Source organism: Nicotiana tabacum, chromosome 22 (genome assembly GCF_000715075.1).
Source record: "Nicotiana tabacum cultivar K326 chromosome 22, ASM71507v2, whole genome shotgun sequence".
NCBI classification, from domain to species: domain Eukaryota; kingdom Viridiplantae; phylum Streptophyta; class Magnoliopsida; order Solanales; family Solanaceae; genus Nicotiana; species Nicotiana tabacum.
Window position 1 is genome coordinate 92,667,980 of NC_134101.1, and position 21,852 is coordinate 92,689,831.

The 21,852-nt window shown below is 36.3% G+C and overlaps 2 long non-coding RNA genes across 2 annotated transcripts; both read left to right on the forward strand.

Annotated features, from left to right (window-relative positions):
• Positions 1–320: 320 nt before the first annotated feature.
• On the forward strand, positions 321–2,414 carry LOC107765819 (uncharacterized). The gene is made up of 2 exons (XR_001643520.2): positions 321–963; positions 2,186–2,414. It is a non-coding gene; the product is annotated as an uncharacterized LOC107765819 (long non-coding RNA).
• Positions 2,415–16,242: 13,828 nt separating this feature from the next.
• LOC107765818 (uncharacterized) lies at positions 16,243–18,480 on the forward strand. The gene is made up of 2 exons (XR_001643519.2): positions 16,243–17,045; positions 18,266–18,480. It is a non-coding gene; the product is annotated as an uncharacterized LOC107765818 (long non-coding RNA).
• Positions 18,481–21,852: the final 3,372 nt, after the last annotated feature.

The following is a 21,852-nucleotide window of genomic DNA, read 5'->3' on the forward strand; positions in this document are numbered from 1 at the left end:
ATTTTAAAATCATAGAAAAATGATAAAAACCGTCACGTTTTAATTTCATGTCATTTTAGGTCCAATTTGCATTTAGGAATTTAATTTCATAACTTAATCGCATTCATTAAACAAAAATCACAAAAAAAAATTGCTACAATAGTCATGTCCACATTTTAGTTTTTAGTTTTAAATTAATTGGTGTTAAATTAGTAAAAATAAGTAAGATTAACTTTACAAATTAATTTACGCTAGAGCCTAATTTAGGATTTTATTTAGCTTATTCAATTAATTCAATTGGATTTTTGAAATCAAAAGAAAAACAAAGAAAAGAAGTAGATTTGGCCTTTCAATTTCGTCTGGACCAGCTTAATTTGAAGCCAACAAATCCCAAATTACCCAAGCCCAAAATATTGAGCTCATACCCATTCCCCGTTTGACTTAACCTAATTCCTACACCTATAAAATAATCCTTTAACTTCTAAATTAAAATAGAAATAGACCTTAGAGACCTAGACTTTTGGACTCCGCCATTAACACCAAAGGACACCCCCCAAATTCCCCAAAATCGATCACTCCCTAGGAGGACCCCTGCAAAATCCCCACGACTTTGCCTCTCATTTCCATAACCCATCTTATCAAACAAGCTAATAAACCCATTTTCCCAATCAAATCGATACCATTTTTCTCGTTAGTCCATGACTCTAATACGCTAAATCGATGTCCCTAGCGACTTCAACAGTGGAAATTGTTGTCCCAAAAGATTTTCTATACAATTCCGCCACCTCCAATCATACAGACCCCCTTGTTCCTTATTTATGTTCCGTGGATGAAGTCTAATTGAAGCCGCGTTTGGAGTTCGAGTTCTGCGGCGCCGATCGAGGTCTGTTCGTGATTGATAGTTCCTGTTGCTTGGCTGGTGTTTGTCGTGGATTTTCGCTGCCGGATTTAGTCGTATTTGATTCCGAGCATAATTAATTAAAGGTGCATTCAGGTTCACTTCTTCCTTCTACTCTTATATATATTATGAATCAAAGCCATAAAGAGGAGCCATTTTAAGATAGGCTAATCAGATGTAGTTTGGGGTTTAATCGATTTCTCTTTCTGATTTTGGCTGATGGTTATTGTTACCCTATGAGTTTCCTTTCGGCTAGTGTCTTAGTTAGAGTTTGAATGAATTAAAATATGTTTGATTCCCTGCTTTAGATTTGTCGTCATGCTGATTCCCTTATGAATAATGTTGAATGAGTTTTCTGTTTGGAAATATTGTAAATGCTGACAGTGCTCGAAAGGTTAATTCAAGTTAGTCGTGGTAGGCTCCTTATCTAACGTGGTTCTTCTGTTTGTGGTAAATTCCTTATCTAACTTGGTTCTGTTGTTTGAGTTCTCTCCATGTCTTCACTCTTTAATGTTAAGATTACGCTTCGTGTGGGTTGAAAAGTTATTATGAAGTTACATAGATGAAAATCGTCATTTGAGGTAAATATGATTCCGAGTCGATCTTAAGGACGGAACAAAGTTTGGTACTTCATGTTTTTTTCAGAAATGAGATTTCCGGCATGTTGGTTTGCAGCCCGTCAACTGATTTGAATGGGTAACAAGTAGTGAAGATCTTTCGATTTGCTTAGATCGTCAGATAACTTTTCTGATTGTTTAAGGACCTTGCTTGTCTATATGGTTATTAGATCAAATTTTAAAAGCATAATATAGCATTGTTAGTCATGTTGTCTAGCATGTCGTTCATATTCTAAACTTGTCACATTGGTTGTTTAAAGAGTTATTTTCGTTGTGCCTTACCAAAGAATTCCTACTGATCCTTTGAACCCCATGCGCCAAAGTAATAATTTGGTGGTCGAATTTGATTAAACATGTGCTCTTTCTTGTTAAAATATTCAAAAGCTAATGAAATGGTCATGTAGGGAATCTGTACTTTTGCCTTCAATTTTGAATGCTAATGCCCAAGTGTTGCTTTGCTTTATTTGACCGTATTTAAATGCTAATTGGGTAATGTATTATTGTATGGCCTCGGTTGGTTAATTTGTAAGTATAAAAGTGAAGAAAGGTTTGTATGACGTTGGTTCTAAGGTTAAATTTATGGGCTTTAGGATCTCACATATCAAAAAGATAAGGAAAATTGGGTTGGTTAGAAATATTTTAATGGCTCCTCTCAATAGCTTTGACTCACTTTTTCTTTATTATATTTCAGGCCTTCCTTAGTTCTTATCTACTGAATGTTCTTCTATTTGTATGCTCCATTGCTTGACTCTGTCGGAAGAAATTATTTGAAAGATGAATGCGGGTCGTGCGAGTGGGAAAAGGCCGAGCTTATTAGTGATTAAATTGTTTACATGTCCTAGGAATCGAGCTTGGTCAAATACATAAAAATGAAAATTCAAGTGAATATGAGCATGATTTAGAATTTCCCCTTTTATTTAGTTTCCTTTTATTTAGTTATTTATTTTGTTATATTATCCGCTAGGAGCATATTAGGCCGACCACACTTGGGTAGGCGAACCTTTAGGCGCGTTTTGAATTTATTATCGTGATTATGTACACGTTCGCGTGAAATGATTACGGTTTCTAATAATGAACACTCGTAGCTTGCTTTAGGCGTGACTTAGACTATTACTGTGATTATGTATACGTTCGCGTAACATAATTATGAATTCAATTCTAAAAAGTAACTCGAGGAATGCATTCGCGCAACTTCGACTAAATTTTCTTAAATAATTGACAAAGCGTCATTAATTGTGGACACGTTCGCGTGACATGATTTTTGACGCGTCAAAGGAAATGAGTATACGTATGCCTAACTCAATTCTTTAGTTATGAATAAATCAAGTGATTTAAAGCGGGAAAAGGTAAGTGCACATATGTCCCAAAAATGAGTAGATTAAACATTTAAGCCAAGTAATAATCACTAAGCAACCGTGCTAGAACCACGGAACTCGGAAATGCCTACCACTTTTTCCCAGGTTATCAGAATTGTTTATCTAGAATTTCTGGTTCGCACTTTTTAATAAAGTCAAAAAAATTTCAGTTTGGCATTTTAAAATAAACTGGTGACTTGGGACACCAAATAAATTATTCCAAGTGGCGACTTTGATAAATTAAATAATCTCATTTCTAATAATGTCACTTTAATTGAAAAATCTCCCCCTATACCCCCTCGGGTGGTAAAAAAGGAGGTGTGATAGCTCTGGCGACTCCGCTGGGGACAAGAACCCAGAATCTCTGGTTCAGGGTTCATGAATTCGAGCTTGTTAATGTGTTTTTTATTTGGCTTAATTGTTGATATTACTGTATTTTGTGGACTTAATGTGCTAATTGTCATTTATCGCTTTGATATTACTTGAACTGCATTTAAATGTCTTCTTACGCCTCCCTTCTGAGTCTTTTAAAAAAATGGTGCTCCCGTTCGCGTGACCCACCTTTCTGTTAGAGTTATACCAAATAGAACGGGGCTGGGCAAGCAATAAGGCCAGGCATACTTTCGTGCTCCCGGTACGTTGCCCCCTCCTCGACTCGAGTTTGTCCGCTCGGGTAAGCCAGGTCTAGAACACAACCCCAAGTTTAAACTTAGAATAACATAACCTCATGCCGGATCACTAGTAGCTTTTATTTACATCGCGTGCATTTGACATTGGGGACTCAACACAGGGGTTGGGTCCGTCTAGGACAGATGCACCCGAAATAAAAAGACCATCCTGATGCATCTTACGTGCTACATGCGCATATGTTTGGTTCGTCTTGCAAGTTGACCGGCTTCAAGAATAGGGAAAGAAAATCAAAAAAGAAAAGAAAAGAAAGTGAGAGGTAGATATTTAGAAAATTCTGAAACTCTGCCGAAATTCTGAAGAAAGAAAAAGAAAAAGTAAAAGTCATTTCAAAATGAGCCAGAATTTTCAAGTGACATGTTTCCCGTATTCCGTCAAAATTGACCGAACTACGCGGGTCTGATTCTCACCGGATGTGAGATACGTAGGCAAACCTCATCGGCTCCAACCCCAATTTTCAAAAATCCAGAAATATTTTCCTTTAGTTCCTTCTTTAGAAATCTTTCCTTAGAAAATTCAAAAAAAAAAAAATTTATTTTAATCTAAAAAAAAATAGTTTCCTTCTTTCTGAAGTCTTTCATATGAAAGCATAAATAAAATAAAAAATCAATATCCCAAATACGGGTTTCTTTTATTTTGAACTATTTTTCTAAAAAAAAAAAAATATTTTCCTTCAAAAAAAAATTTGAAAAAGTTGAAGTCCAAAAATATTTTTGCTTTTCTTTAGAAGTGCTTTTGTAAATAAATAAAAACTCAAAAGTCCAAAATATTTTCTTAAAAGTCCCTCTTTCGAAAATTAAGAGCAACATCCAAAATCCAAAAATATTTTCTTTCTTCTTTAGAAAAAGAGAAAACAAATAAAAATTCAAACAAAAATATTTCTTTTTACTTTTAAAATTTCCAAAGTTCAAATCAAAAACAAATGAATTTTTTAGAAGTCTTTCTTTCAAAAACAAAACAAAAATCAAAAAAAAATATTTTCTTTCTTCTTTTAAAGCATTTCTTTCAAAAATTCCAACCAAAAGAAAAGTTAGTTTGTTTACTCTATTTTCGATCTTCCCGAACTACGCAAGATCTTATTCATGCAGCATCATGATACGTAGGCAATCCTCATCAGATTCGATCATAGCCATAAAATTAATTGAGTGAAAAATAAACTGAAAAAAAAAGAGAAAGAAAAATTGAGTGAAAAAAAAAGAGTGAAAAAAAGAGTGTGACAAAAATAAAAGAGTGACTAAAACACAAAAAAATAAAAATAATAGAGCGACAAAAACAAAATGAAAAAAAATCAAGAGTGATTAAAGAGAGACAAAAATAAAAGAAAAGAGGTACAAAGTTAAAAGAGTTAGTTAAAGCCTGATTGAAACATGCGACCGTTCAAATACATGGTAGAAACGTTTAACTATTTAGGTGCATTGCATCCAAACATGCGATTTCCTATCTGTTAAGAGTCTCAAAAGTAACAAGGATGTTGGGTATGCAAACTAGCCAGGTTTTGGTGGTTGGTTTTGTTGGTAGTCTAGCCTCCCCTCCTTCACAAGATCCAAAGGCACAAATGGTCTCTACAAGCAATCTACCAATCATCGGTCTTGAGGATAGCCCGACATCGGCTATTCTGCAGCTAGAATCAGACGCTGCTGAAGAGAATAAGATGTTGCGTCTCCGCATATTAGAAATGTGGGACGCCTAGTCTAATAATAGGGAACCGCCAAGTGCAATCCCTGGGTTCCCTGAATTGATCCCCAGGTCAGGTGAGGTTACCAATGCCCCTGTGCCCAACCCGCTCATCCCATGCGGGCACCCTCCAATGCCATTCAATGATCCTAGCATGCCTTCTGTGGTTCGCCCCCAGGCGCCAGTTTCCTGGGCACCTCCAATATTTTTCTCTACAGCACCAGTCCGCACCAGAGCACAACCAACTTTACCACGGCTGTATGTTGAGCCTCCAATGTTCACCTTTCAGGGTCCACAACTTCAATCAGAAATAACATATGTGATCCCGTACTCTTTCACTCAACCTCCGCAATATGATCTCTCGAGGGAGAAAGAAAAGGTTGTTAAAAATCCCAAGCAAGAGGAAATGGCTCGGAAGATGAAGAGCCTAGAACAAAACCTAAAAAACATGCAAGGTCTGAGTGGCCAAAAGAGTGTCTCATACTATGACCTCTGTATGTTTCCCCATGTCCACTTGCCAGTTGGCTTCAAGATGCCAAAATTTAAAAAGTACAACGGGCACGGAGACCCGGTCGCTCATCTGAAATGATACTTTAACCAGTTAAGGGTGCTGGTGGAAAAGAGGAGTTGCTCATTGGCATGTGTGGGACGATATGGCTCAAGATTTTGTCCGCCAGTTCCAATATAATGTGGACATCGCTCCCGACAGAATTTCTTTGTCCAATTTGAAAAATAAAATCACGGAAAGCTTCCGCGAATATGCTGTCAAATGGCGTGAGCAAGCTGCCAGGGTAAAGCCTCCAATGGATGAAATTGAAATGGTCACGGTCTTTCTACAGGCCCAAGAGGCGGACTACTTCCAAAACATGATGTCCGCTATGGGAAAGTTGTTTGCTGAGGCTATCAAAATTGGGGAGATGGTAGAAAATGGGCTAAAAATGGGTCGAATCTTGAGTCATGCTACTTTTAAAGCCACATCACCAGATGTTCAAAATGGTTCAAAGGATTTGATAAATGGAAAGGGGAGAGAAAGAGGAGCAATGATGGTTTCGAGCTCGAGGGGGACCCGCAGGTTATTCAGCCAATCATATATGCTTCCCGAGGTCCCTCAACACTATTATCCCCTTCAAGATGATGATTATGCCGTGGCACCACCTCCTTATGCGGTGATGAACGCGCAACCTTACACGCGGCCACAACATTATCCACAAAATCGAGCTCCACCTCCCAGAAATGCCCATCCTTACCAAGCTCTATATAATCCTCAACCAAATGATCCCGATACAATCCTCGCCCAAGAGAGCCTTTCAGAAAAAATTAGTTTACCCCTATTGGTGAATCATATTCAAGCTTGTTCCAAAAGCTAATCAGGCTAGATCTATTGCAACCAGTGGCCCCGAACCGGCCGAACCCCGAGTCTCCCTCGCACTGAGCTGATACTAGATGTGAATACCACTCTGGAACAGTGGGACACAGTACAGAGGACTGTTGGACCCACAAAAGGGCAGTTGAAGATTTGATTGAAGCTGAAAGAATCGTTTTTCAGGATGAAGAAGCTCCTGATGTGATTAACAATCTTTTGCCTGCCCACAACATCGGGCCAATGTCAGAATGATTTTTGAAGCTGAGGAATTTGATCCGGCAATGAAGACCATTGCAGCCATTGCCGAAACAGAAGAAAAGCCGAAAAACGGTCACCAAGCCTGAAAGTTCCCCATAAACGGGAGTCTCGGTAGCCAGTTTTGTTATTCTTTCTGCGTCCGGATTATCTTAGGGTGTGATCCGGATGTTTTACTTTATTGTCTTACTTTCTGATGTAAACCCTTCTATCTTCAAAAATTGAAAAAAAAGAAAAAATCAAAAATAAAAAAAAAATCAAATGAAATTAATATTTCATTGTCCAGGAATATCTCTTTTCTTAGTCTTGTCACTTTTCTTATTTTTCTTTTCAGTTCTGTTAAATGCAGATTTCAATAACATGACATGCTTGCGGACTTTATGCCCAGATCCTGAAAAGCTGTCAGACCTCGAAGTAATGAATCAAGAATTAGATCGCAATGAGGATAAGTTTAAGGAAATAAAACAAAGATTTGGAACAGCTGAAGGACAATTGGTTCCAGATTGGAAAGGTCCATACATTGCAACAAGAGTATTGCAAAAAAAGTGCGTTATTCTTGGGACACATCGAAGGAAATGTCCTTGAAACAACTGTCAATGCGAATGCAGTCAAAAGGTACTATGTTGGATCCTCTATATAGCATTAACGTTCTCCGGTTGGTATGAAGAAGGCTTTCTTTCTCACTATCCAAACACATAACCCTTTATAAACCCACTTGAGTCAGTTACTCTTCTTTGATTACCCTATTTGGAACCTGAAAGTGTTATTGAAAAAAAATAATGAAATTAAAAAAAAAGAAAAAAAAGAAGAAAAAGAAATGAAAAATGAAAAAAAAGAAAAGAGGGAAAAGGAAAGGAAAAAGCAAGAGAAAACAAAACAAAACAAAACAAAAAAACAAAAGAAAAATCAAAAAACAAATTTCTTGAACTACGTTCGACTTGATTACGAAAGGATACGTAGGCAGCCTCTCTTTAGGGTTCAGTCACTCCAAAATAAAAATCCAAATTCCCCCAAAAGTAAAACTGGGGTAGATGTTATAATGGTTCGGCGATGGTTCGCCTGAAAGGTTCCAAAGTTGTAATTCAGTCCAAACTCTTTTTACCCCAAATCCTGTTCAAGTCCTTCCGATCAATCAGTAAAGATGTCCAAAATTGGAGGATACAGCTACTTGGATCCGATGCAATCAAATGAGAGAAATAAAATAAGAGAGTCTTATTGGTGAAAACCCACATGGGCACCGTGAGGCGACAGTAAGCAGAGAAATTGAAATGAGAGAGTCTTGTTAGTGAAAACTCGCAAAGAGCACTATAAGACGATGGTGAGAAAAGAAATGAGAGAGGCCAGCTCGTGAAAACCCGCAAAGGGCGTCCTTGATTGAAAAGAGGATCCTCACAGCCATCGGCATCGACAGAGTCCTGACAAGGTTCTCGGTTTCAAGGCAAAGTTGTGATGAATTTCTAAGAGTCAGACGGTTTACACAGATCAGGCATTTAGTCCAAAAGGCATGTCATGTTCATTGAAGTCCGCATGCACTTCGGATAAGTCCTTCTTTCTTCTCCCCAAAAAGGATACTTCTCGTTTAAATTCATTATCCTAACCATTGTTTATTTTTCTTTGAATCCCTTTCGGTCTAGCTCTATTCCGGAATTGAGACAAAGAAGGGATGACAAGATTGATTTACATGGCTTTCGTTTGACACGAGCTAATGTGCAAAAAAAAGTACCTAGCCTCAACAGGTGCATCAAGTCGATCTCGACTGGACATGATGGCCGATGCTTCAGAGTCAAAATTATTGAAAAGGAAAGAAATCCAAAGTCAAGTGCCCATAAAGGCAAAATAAGATGAAAAGGCCAAAGCCCCACACGGGTGAACCATCATGTGAAATTTTGGAAAGTCAAGATCCCTGGGTTTAGAAGAGAGATCGATCTCCAGAAAGCCAGCGGGCAATAGAGGTTTTCATCGAAAGAGTTGGGCCGAGATCAAAACAATTAAGGCCACAAAATCAACCACTGTTTCAAACTAACAATTGTTCTTTGTTTGAAAACATGAAACATGTGCAACCAAAAGAACCTGCGCAAGGGCTAGAAACAGTTTTGCAGCAATAATCAATCCAAAATGGAAGTCTCTTCCAAATTATTTCCTGCATTCTTACTCATTTTTTCTTAAATAAAATAAAAATAAAGAGAAGAAAATTCAAAAACATGGTAGCCTAGGGTCCCCAATCTCTAGTTACATTTTTTCCAACATATGGTCTCCACTCCCTAGTTGATTTTATTTTATATATAGGGTCTCCACTCGCTAGTCTGCTTTTCCAACATAGGGTCTTCACTCCTTAGTTGATTTTATTTTAGACATAGAGTCTCCACTCCCTACTCACTTTTCCAACATAGGGTCTCCACTCCCTAGTTGAAGTTATTTTAGACATAGAGTCTCCACTCCCTAGTCATTTTTCCAACATAGGGTCTCCACTCCCTAGTTGATTTTATTTTAGACATAGTGTCTCCACTTTCTAGTCTGCTTTTCCAATATAGGGTCTCCACTCCCTACTTGATTTTATTTTAGACATAGGGTCTCCACTCCCTAGTCGCTTTTCTAACATAGGGTCTCCACTCCCTTGTTGATTTTATTTTAGGCATAGGGTCTCCACTCCCTAGTCTGTTTTTCCAACATAGGGTCTTCACTCCCTAGTTGAAGTTATTTTAGACATATGGTCTCCACTCCCTAGTCTGCTTTTCCAACATAGGGTCCCCACTCCCTAGTTGATTTTATTTTAGGCATAGGGTCTCCACTCCCTAGTTGATTTTATTTTAGGTATAAGGTCTCTACTCCCTAGTCGCTTTTCCAACATAAGGTCTCCACTCCCTAGTTTAAGTTATTTTAGACATAGGGTCTCCACTCCCTAGTCGCTTTTTCAACATAGGGTCTACACTCCCTAGTTGATTTTATTTTAGACAGAGGGTCTCCACTCCCTAGTCTGCTTTTCCAACATAGGTCTCCCCTCCCTAATTGATTTTATTTTAGACATAGGGTCTCCACTTCCTAGTTGCTTTTCCAACATAGGGTCTTCACTCCCTAATTGAAGTTATTTTAGGCATAGGGTCTCCACTCCCTAATCTGTTTTTCTAACATAAGGTCTCCACTCCCTAGTTGAAGTTATTTTAGACATAGAATCTCCACTCTCTAGTCGCTTTTCCAACATAGGGTCTTCACTCCCTAGTTGAAGTTGTTTTAGACATAGAGTCTCCACTCCCTAATCACTTTTCCAACATAGGGTCTCCACACCCTAGTTGAAGTTACTTTAGATATAGGGTCTCCACTTCCTAGTTGATTTTATTTTAGACATACGGTCTCCACTCCCTAGTCGCTTTTCCAACATAGGGTCTCCACTCCCTAGTTGATTTTATTTTAGACATAAGGTCTCTACTCCCTAGTCGTTTTTCCAACATAGGGTATTCACTCCCTAGTTGAAGTTATTTTAGACATAGGATCTCCACTCCCTAGTTACTTTTCCAACATAGGGTCTCCACTCCCTAGTTGAGTTTATTTTAGACATAGGGTCTCCACTCCCTAGTCACTTTTTCAACATATGGTCTCCATTTCCTAGTTGATGTTTGTTGATACCCAGTTTTTCCCTATATATTTTCATATGTAAAATACCTTTTAAAACAACACATATATGCATATATAAGCATATCCCAAGGTCCTATTATTTTTCTCAATTTTTTTTAAGATTTTTAAATCAATTTTATTGCCCTATTTTATCAGGAAAAAACAATAAATGTTCCAAAATTGGCATTTTGGTAAATCATTTATTGGATTCTCTTTTTTATACCAAAATATAGCTAAGTTAATTTTCGCACATTTTTTTAGAAATTTATTTAGTATTTTAAAGCTAAATTGCATATAATTGCAATATTAGCCTATTTTTGATTTAATTGCGTTATAATTAAAAAATTAATTACAGTATTTTTAATTTAATATTTACATATTATTAATTGATTTAGTACTTTTAATTTGTTTCCAGAAATTATTTTACTATTTTTTAAAATAAATAAGGAAAAAGTGCCTATTTAAATACTAGCCCTAACTATTTCGATTATAGCCTTAAATCAGCCCCAATTGAACTCAATTCCCAATCTCATTTCCCCAACCCAATTTTAATTTAAACCCGCCCCTGACCCCAATTAAATCCTACTGAACCTAGACTCTTCTCATCTTGGCCGTTGATCTCTGAGATCAACGGCCCCTATTCACTCTTACCTTTTTTAACCCAAACGACCACCCTAACCTTCTCATTTCTCACCTACCAGCCGCCTCTGAACCCTCCACTCTCTCAAACACTCTCGAACCTTCTCAAACCCTAGCCGCCTCATACCATCTCCGCCTGAAAGCCACCAGAATCTATGGCTTCCAAGGCTATGAGAGTCCTACACCGGCCTCCTATGACTCCCACGTGCCTGATTTCTGAAGATTCAAGGCCTGACCTTGAAGGATTGTTCCTAGACCTCTGTCAATTCAAGGTTCCACGGCCGTCTCCGGCCTTATTCCGGCGTACCATGGTTGTTCGAGCCTGATTTTGACCTCTCTGACTTAGATCGGTGACTCTTCAAAGCCTTTCTCACTACTGGGGTTCCTCTGAAACCCTAACCCTTCGAGGTTTTCTCCGATTCTATTAGATCTGTTGTGTATCTATGCTTTCCCTAAGTTTTTAAACGATTTCTCTAGCTTTTCTTTCAAAATTACTTTCAGAACCATTTCTTTTTCGATCTAGGGTTTTCTGGAAAAATGTTTAAGTGTTTCTCTGACTTTCTTTCTTTTTTCTTTTGTGTGCATCAGCCTCTACTATGTTCTTATATTTTTTTTGTTCTACCACGTTCTTGTATGCTTCTTCTACTATGTTTTCTGTTCTTGTATGCATCTCCTACTGTGTTTTCCTATACTATGTTCTCGTATGCTTTTCTACTATGTTCTAGTACTTTCTTCTACCACGTTCTGATATGTTTCTCCTACTATATTTTTCTACTGTGTTCTTAAGTGTTTTACTATTTTCCTTCTACTAAGTTCTGTTTAAGTTTCTTCTAAAAACTTCTCAGCATGTTTCTGCTACCGATCTTATCAGTCTTTTCCATTACGTTTCGTGTTAGCTTCTTCTACTCTATTTTCTTTGAATTCTTCCGCTATGCTATGCATGTTACTTTTCTATCATGTTTCTCACGAGTTTTAGTTGTTGAGAGAAACATGGTAGAGATTTCAATTCTTTCTAAGACCTCTGAACCTATTTTGAATCTCTGAAATAAAACATTTGTTCTTCATATGATTCCAGCTCTTGCTAAGCTCTTCTACACTGGATCTTCTTCTGATTTTACAATGAAACCACAGTCTTTTCCATGCTTAACATGTTCGTATGCTCCTTATATATGATGAATTTCCCTCTAAAATGGTTTTCAAATTTGCAATTAGTTCAAACTTCCTTCTGAATATGGCTTGATTGATTTCTTTCCATTGTTTGCTGATTTTCTCTGTGACTCGGCCTAAGTTAATATCCTTCTTCATCTTTTTTGACTCGGTTCATTTATGCAAAATCTCAGACCATTTTGATTTACTGCTTGTTAATTGATTTGCTTACCTTATTTGCACAAACCGTGTATTTCAAAACCTTGTCCTTAAATAACCTTTATGTACTTGCCCCTAATTGCATGCTTTGCACAAAGTGTTTATTTAATTTCTTTCCTTAAATGGTTTTTACCTGTTTTGAATCTGAATCCTTTAATTAAAGGGAGTCTTGTGTAATTGATTGACAATCAGTTCCTCAACTATTTTCTTACCTTATTTCTGCCTGACTTTACACTATAAAAGGCACGACCCTCTGCACAAACAACAACATTTTCACAATCCTTCTGAAATCTTACTTACACATAATAGTATTCTCTCTTCTTGTCTACACTGTGGCTTTTACAAGACTACTGCCATTTTCTCTGTTTGTTTCTTTGAAACTGGTATGTCCTAATTTAAGCTTCAGCATCATCACAATGTGTTCATTTACAGCTTTTATATCCATGTCTACTTTACTATTTCTGTAAAGTTCAATATTTAAGTTAGTATGCTCATATCTTTCTGCCTGTTTCTGCTGCGAATCCTTGCTCCCTATCCCCATCACCCCAATGTGTTTGAAAGCTGTGACTTAAGGCATGGCAATGTGAGTTGTTGCCCATGAATTAAGTTTAAACCAATGGGGGTCTTATCCTCTAAGCAAACAAGTTGGAGGGTGTGCCAGCATCTCCCATTGCTGGGTGTGCCCATCAGCCTACTTTTCTTTTGCTCTTGCAAATTCCCCCATTTCCCTACACCCTTATGTGTACTGATTTTAAGTTATTCCCCTTTTCCCTTTTCCCTTTCAGAATTCTACTTTCGCACTTGCACTTCCTCTTAGTTCCTATGTTCTGCCCCCTCTTGTGAGCCTTGCCTTGGGACCTTGAGTTCTTTCTAAACTTGGACACCTGAGGGCTGGCCCTTCTACACTGCACTATGGCTTTATCTGGTGATACATTTGGGTGTAAGCACTGCCCGGAGTTCTTATGAAACTCTTAGGGAACTTTGACACACCCCAAATGGGAGAAAGGTTTTGAAATATGATCTCTTAGAGTCGATTTACTTCATACTTCAGACAGGAAGTCTGAATCAGGCTCTCCTTGGTTGTATTTTTTATTTCTGATGTATTTTTCTTTACTTTATTTTTCTGGGCTGTAATAACTTTGTAATAAAACTCTCGGGGATGGCTAGTGAAAAGGGAGGGGTAACTATGTATGCAAAAAGGGGTAGATAACCTACCTATCGGAGTTTATGAATTTCTGTACTTCCATATAGATACCATGTCTATAGAAGTTTTTGAATTTCTGCACTTCCATATAGATACCATATCTATATGAGTCTCTGATTTCTACACTTCCATATAGATATCATGTCTATAGGATTTCTGCATTCTCATATTAACCTGCCTATAGGAATTTCTGCACTCTCATGTAGATACCATATCTATAATTATTCGAAATCTGAATTCTGCATATGCATGTAGAAAATATGCCTATAGGATTTTCTGAATCTTGCATATCCACTTCTTATAAGGCAAACATGTTTATAGGTCTTAACAACCAACTGCAATTGGATATCATGTTCATATAATACACAGTACCTAGACATCATGTTTATAGGATTTATGCATTTCATTATGTCTATAAAGGTGTCCTAAAGTGGACAAACACATAGAAAGCATATCTATAGGAGCTTTAATCTGAATCACCTCACTCGTTTATAAGCCTAAAATCAGCAATAATAATGCATTACCAGTTGCAGAACTGTCCATCTTTTGCTAAAACTCGCCTTTCTTTCTTCAGTATGTAATCAATTCATTCATTGTTTCTGAAATCAGTAGACATCATGCTTTTGAAACCACAAGTAAGCCCATACATACTTTTCATTTGTTTATATGCTTCCCCATACTTGCCATATATGTTTTGTTTTTCGCCTTAGTATTTTTACCTTTTGAAACCACAAGTAAGCCAAATATCCCTCCCCTTTAGGATTAGTAGTCCCAAATGCCTCTGGGACTGATAGGACTAAGGCGGGTAATAGCATGCAATAAGTAAACGAGACCATTCCATGCTTTAATACCTCAACAGGGTGGGAAAGGGTAGATATGGATATGATGACCATGCGATAACATCTCGTGTAGCCCCTCATTGAGGAGTGATTACTGGATGTTGTGTGGGGTGATCCATATTATTTACAAACCTAGGACCCCTTTTCCTTTATTTATTTGTTTCGTTGTTTATTCTCAAATTTCAAATTATTTTCTTAAAAAAATCAGCTTTTCTTTTAGTTCTTTTAACTTCACCTATTTTGTAACCATTACGTGAAAATCCCCTCTTGTTTGAAGTTCTTATTTGCCTACGTAATATTTGTACCTAAAGTCACAACAATGGTTTGGTCCGGAACCACACTAGTGGATCCTGAGGGGTGCCTAATACCTTCCCTTTGAAATAATTTCATGCCCTTACCCAATCTCTGGTTGCTCAAATCAAACCCTTCTTAGTGTCCTAATGCACTTAAATCATTAGGTGGCGACTCTTCAATTCAAACCCAATTCCCGAAAGGGAACGAGTTGTCCTCCCGAATGTCATAAGCCCGATTTCGCGAGAAAAAGGGGGCGCGACAATGTTATTTTAGACATAGGGTCTCCACTCCCTAGTCACTTTTTCAACATAGAGTCTCCACTCTCTAGTTAATTTTAGTTTAGATATAGGGTCTCCACTCTCTAGTTTCTTTTCTAACATAGGGTCTCCATTCCCTAGTTGATTTCATTATAAATATAGGGTTCCACTCCCTAATCTATTTTTCCCAGGGATGCACAATCTTGATTTTATTGCTTTCAATAAAGAAATAGTTTAGATTTTGTTACTATAACTCACAAAATTTTTCTAGTGAAAACTGGGCCAGAAAATTTTGTTCGCTTGTTTGCTTTAGTGCCTAAATAGGTTTTCACCGTGAGGCACAAGATTTGAGATGACCAAAGAAGAAGTCTCAACCCAAATAAAAGAAAAGAAGAACAAAGAAAAGAAGTTGAACTCTGAGTGTAGAAGCGGAGAAAAGATGCGGAATACTCAAAATTTGATTGAAGTCACAAGCTTCGCGTGTCCCGCCTTGATCCGAAAAGCTGAAGAAGAATGAACCAGCAGTTGCAGCTAACGAGCATCAAGATTCAGATCCGAGTCTATAGGAAGAACCATCCAAGACTCAAGATCAAGCTTCAGAAGGTTTATAGATAGGAATCTTGTAACTCGTAGCTGATAGACTTAGTTAGTCTTTTTAATTTTTGATTTTGATGTAATAACAGGACAACGGACCGGAGCCTCGACGGAACCTCACTCAACTCTTGAACACATCACTCCATCAGCCTTCCAAAACTACACCGACATGATTCCTTTATAGCCAAGGATGTGTAGTCAACCTCCGAAGCAAGGTTCGGTCAAACTTTTCCAAAATGCTTCCAAATGGAGTTTCAAACGGGCAAATATTGCTCGTAATTGCTCATTTTATATTTTCCCGAAAACTCTTCATGTTTCTGAGCAAAGTGGTGCAGATGTGAGTACCTAATTTTTGTCCTACATGAAAATAACTCCTAAAAATAAACCAAAAATAATTTTTAATGGATTTTAGAAGTTTTTCTTTATTTAGTTGCATTTCATGCATTTTTAATATTTTAAAAATTATAGAAAAATGATAAAAAAATGTCATGTTTTAATTTCATGTCATTTTAGGTCCAATTTGTATTTAGGAATTTAATTTCATAATTTAATTGCATTCATTAAACAAAAATCACAAAAACAATTGCTACAATAGTCATGTCCACATTTTAGCGTTTAATTTTAAATTAATTGGTGTTAAATTAGTAAAAATAAGTAAGATTAACTTTACAAATTAATTAAGCTAGAGTCTAATTTAGGATTTTATTTAGCTTGTTTAATTAATTCAATTGGATTTTTGAAATCGAAAGAAAAACAAAGCAAAGAAGTAAATTTGATCTTTCAATTTCGTCTGGGCCAGCTTAACTTGAAGCCCAAAAATTCCAAATTACCCAAGCCAAAAACATTGAGCTCATACCCATTCCGCATTTGACCTAACATAATTCCTACCCTATAAAATAATCCTTAACTCCTAAATTAAAATAGACCTTAGAGACCTAGACTTTTGGAATCCGCCGTTTACACCAAAGGACACCCCCCAATTCCCCAAAATCGATCACTCCCTAGGAGGACCCCTGCAAAATCCCCACGCCTCTGCCTCCCATTTCCATAACCCATCTTATCAAACAAGCTAATAAACCCATTTTCCCATTCAAATCGATACCATTTTTCTCGTTAGTCCATGACTCTAATACGCTAAATCGATGTCCCTAGCGACTTCAACAGTGGAAATTGTTGTCCCAAAAGATTTTCTATATAATTCCGCCACCTCCAATCATACAGACCTCCTTGTTCCTTATTTATGTTCCATGGATAGAATCTAATTGAAGCTGCGTTTGGAGTTCGAGTTCTGCGGCGCCGATCGAGGTCCGTTCGTGATTGATAGTTCCTGTTGCTTGGCTGGTGTTTGTCGTGGATTTTCGCTGCCGGATTTACTCATATTTGATTGCGAGCAGAATTAATTAAAGATGCATTCAGGTTCACTTCTTCCTTCTATTTTTATATTTATTATGAATCAAAGCCATAAAGGGGAGCCATTTTAAGATAGGCTAATCAGATGTAGTTTGGGGTTTAATCGATTTCTCTTTCTAATTTTGGCTGATGGTTATTGTCACCCCATGAGTTTCCTTTCGGTGAGTGTCTTAGTTAGAGTTTGAATAAATTAAAATATGCTTGATTCCCTGGTTTAGATTACCTTCCTACTGATTTCCTTATGAATAATGTAGAATGAGTTTTCTGTTTGGAAATATTGTAAATGTTGATAGTGCTCGAAAGGTTAATTCAAGTTCGTCGTGGTAGGCTCCTTATCTGACTTGATTCTTCTGTTTGTGGTAGATTCCTTATCTAACTTGGTTTTGTTGTTTGAGTTCTCTCCATGTCTTGACTCTTTAATGTTAAGATTATGCTTCGTGTGATTTGAAAAGTTATTATGAAGTTACATATATGAAAATCGTCATTTGAGATAAATATGATTCCGAGTCGATCTTAAGGACGGAACAAAGTTTGGTACTTCATGTTTTTTTTTCAGAAATGAGATTTTCTGCATGTTGGTTTGCTTCCCGTCAACTGATTTGAATGGGTAACAAGTAGTGAAGATCTTTCGATTTGCTTAGATCGTAAAGTGAAAGATAACTTTTCCGATTGTTTAAGGACCTTGCTTGTCTCAATGGTTATTAGATCAAATTTTGAAAGCATAATATAGCACTGCTAGTCATGTTGTCCAGCATGTCATTCATATTATAAACTTGTCACATTGGTTGTTCTAAGAGTTATTTTCGTTGTGCCTGACCAAAGAATTCCTACTGATCCTTTGAACCCCATGCGCCAAAGTAATATTCTGGTGGTCGAATTTGATTAAACATGTGCTCTTTCTTGTTAAAATATTCAAAAGCTGATGAAATGGTCGTGTAGGGAATCTGTACTTTTGCCTTCAATTTTGAATGCTAATGCCCAATTGTTGATTTGCTTTATTTGACCGTATTTAGATGCTAATTGGGTAATGTATTACCGTATGGCCTCTGTTGGTTAATTTGTAAGTATAAAAGTGAAGAAAGGTTTGTATGACGTTGGTTCTAAGGGTTAAATTTATGGGCTTTAGGATCTCACATATCAAAAAATTAGGAAAATTGGGTTGGTTAGAAATATTTTAATGGCTCCTCTTAATGGCTTTGCCTTACTTTTTCTTTATTATATTTCAGGCCTTCCTTAGTTCTTATCTACTGAATGTTCTTCTGTTTGTATGCTCCATTGCTTGACTCTATCGGCTTTGAAAGATGAATGCGGGCCGTGCGAGTGGGGAAAGGCCGAGCTTATTAGTAATTAAATTGTTTACATGTCCTAGGAATCGAGCTTGGCCAAATACATAAAAATGAAAATTCAAGTGAATATGAGCATGATTTAGAATTTCCCCTTTTATCTAGTTTCCTTTTATTTATTTATTTATTTATTTATTTTGTTATATTATCCGCTAGGAGCATGTTAGGTCAACCATACCTGGGTAGGCGAACCTTTAGGCGCATTTTGAATTTATTATCATGATTATTTACACGTTTGCGTGAAATGATTACGGTTTCTAATAATGAACACTCGTAGCTTGCTTTAGGCGTGACTTAGACTATTACTGTGATTATGTATACGTTCGCGTAACATAATTATGAATTCAATTCTAAAAAGTAACTCGAGGTATGCGTTCGCGCAACTTCGATAAAATTTTCTTAAATAATTGACAAAGCATCATTAATTGTGGACACGTTCGCGTGACATAATTTTTGACGCGCCAAAGAAAATGAGTGTACATACGCATAACTCAATTCTTCAATTACGAATAAATCAAGTGATTAAAAGCGGGAAAAGGTAAGTGCACATAGGTCCTAAAAATGAGTAGTTTAAACATTTAAGCCAAGTAATAATCACTAAGCGACCGCTCTAGAATCACGGAACCCTTGAATGTCTAACACTTTCTCCCGGGTTAACAAAATTTCTTAACTAGAATTTCTGGTTCACAGACTTTTTAATAAAGTTGAAAATTTCCTCGATTTGGGATTTTAAAATAAACCGGTGACTTGGGACACCAAATAAATTATTCCAAGTGGCGACTCTGATAAATTAAATAATCTCATTTCGAATAATGTCACTTTAATTGGAAAACTTCCCTTATACCCCCTTGGGTGGTAAAAAAGGAGGTGTGACAGGGGTAAGTCCGTGCATAGTGTTCAGGAGAAGATAAAAAAGAGAAAGCCTTTGGTTAGGAGTGTCAAACGGGCAGGTCGAGTCAGATATGGTTCTTGTCGAAAATGGGTAATAAAAAAATGGATAAATTATCCGACCCCGCCCATATTTAATATGGATAAAAAATGGTTAATTGGCGGATAATATGGGTAACATTATTATCCATGAATTCTTGCATATGATCACTTTTGGGAGAATTCTTAGTCTCCCCTATCTTGAGGAACCCCAATTTGAGGCTTTACAAATGTAAAAGTTAGACTCATTGGTTATCCATTGCTTACCCATTGGTTATTCATTTTCTAAATGGATAATATGGTTCTTATCTATATTTGACCCGTTTTTAAAAAGTTCATTATCCAATCCATTTTTTAGTGGATAATATGGGTGGTTAACTGTTTTCTTTTAACCATTTTGCCACCCCTACCTTTGTGAATTGGGACCATATATCTAAGTAACGACTATCAGAATATCTATCTCTAAGTCTCAACAACAATAACAACATACCTAGTATATTCACATAAGTGGGGTTTGGAGAGGGTAGAGTGTACACAGATCTTAACCCTACCTTTAAGTAGGCAGAAATGTTGTTTCCAGAAGACCCTCAACTCAGGACGGGAAGAGGGAAAGGGCATTAATAACAAGCAAACCGATGTGACAACTAAAGCAAAATACAAAACTAGCAATAGATAATGCAATCAGGAAATCGAAATAAAAGACAACAACAAGTAGTAACAGAGGTCTAGGTATACAAAAAAAAACACAAAAAACACCAAGTGGTGTATCAGAGTTGCTTCAGTGAGATAAAGCAACGCCATATCTCGAGTGTCAACGATATTCAAAATTAGAAAACAGTTGCCAACAAAAAAAATTCACATATTACAATTTCATTGCTGCATTTTCTTGAACGAAATATCCATATAGAATTCTAAACGCTGTTTTACTTTAGTTGGTCAATTTACCCTATTTGAATGTCTTGATCCAAGTTTGACTGAGGTGTCAGGAGAAATTAAAAAATAGTCAGATTTACAAGTGGTCCTTTAAAAATAACCACAGTTTTAAAAATAATCGAAATTTAACCACTTTTCATGTAAAGATAAATCTGAACGAAAATACTGTTCAAAATCCGAGAAAATACTCCAGTATAATGTACTGGAGTTCCAGCATAAGTATACTGGGACTCCAGTATAATGTACTGGAAGTTCATACACAGGTGCACAGATCTTCAGTATATTATGCTGGAACTTTCCATGTTGCAGCAAAATAGTGACTATTTTTCAATAACTTTACAAACGCTAGCTATTTTTGAATAACCATTCCGAAAACTGGCTAGCCTGTGCTTATAGCCAAGATTTCATAACCCATTTGAAATGTCAGGTCGAACATCTGAAAAACGGGGGCCTTCTAACAATTGGATTTCAAAAGAAGAATTAACCCAAATAGCCGCTCATCAAATCACTTACACATAATTTATGTATTATATGTTAATAATTATGTAAAATCAATATATAAACTATGTATATGGTTAGAAAAAAAATAATAAATATAGCCGGCTATTTGTGTAAAGATCCTAGCAAGAAAAGTTTAATGAGGACAGTCATGTCTTGGATAATGCTATTTAGTAGTAAGTGGATCATTTTTATTAAGGCACTAGGATTTTAAATATGGCTAGAGATTAGGCTTAGAAACTAAAGCCGAAAAATATTAGCAATTGACTGTCAAATCCCACCAAACAAATATAAAAATAGAAGAATTTGAATATTCAACTCCTAAATTTTATACTTGTTCCCTTTCAAAATCAAGATTCGTCCAAAAAAATTCCAAACATTCACCAAAAATCAATCTCACAAGTTCCGATGATTTCATGGCTGTAACATGTATAATTCTATATATACTATATACATTGTTACGCTTATAATAGGTATATTATATTATACTAGTATTAGTACTCTCGCGATGCGCGAACATTATTAGGTTGTTTAGCCAAGCTTCTTTTGAGGCAACAATGTTTTTTTTTCTCTAAAACTAAGGTGTTTGGTTAAGCTTTTGGAAAGAAAATGATTTTGAGGAGAAGCACAAGCAGTTTAAAATAATGTACTTTACGATCAATTGCAACGACTTGTAGTTACACTATTCGGGCATCAAAGAAAATGATACTCCTGTAAAAAAATTTGTCAAAAAATGATATTACGTTATTGTTGGAGAAATCAATTAAATTTTAGGTAATTGCTTTATAAGATATTTTTAATTTTTTTTTATTATAAGTGTATTAGAAGAACATTACGTTTATTAATTGAAATTTTTGTTTAAATGTCCTTTACCATTATTATTCATGCTTTTCATAAAATTGTTTATCTTTCAATTTAAAATAATTCTTTTTATATTCCCGTACAAATTCGAAATCTTTATATATAGAAAGTGTTAAGTTTACTAATTGAAAACTTTTGTTTAAATAATATCTTCACTATTGTCTCATTGTTTTTTAAGAAGATGTTTATCTTTTAATTCGACATTATTATTTTTATGTTTCAAGAGCCAGTTTGGATGGGCTTAAACAATA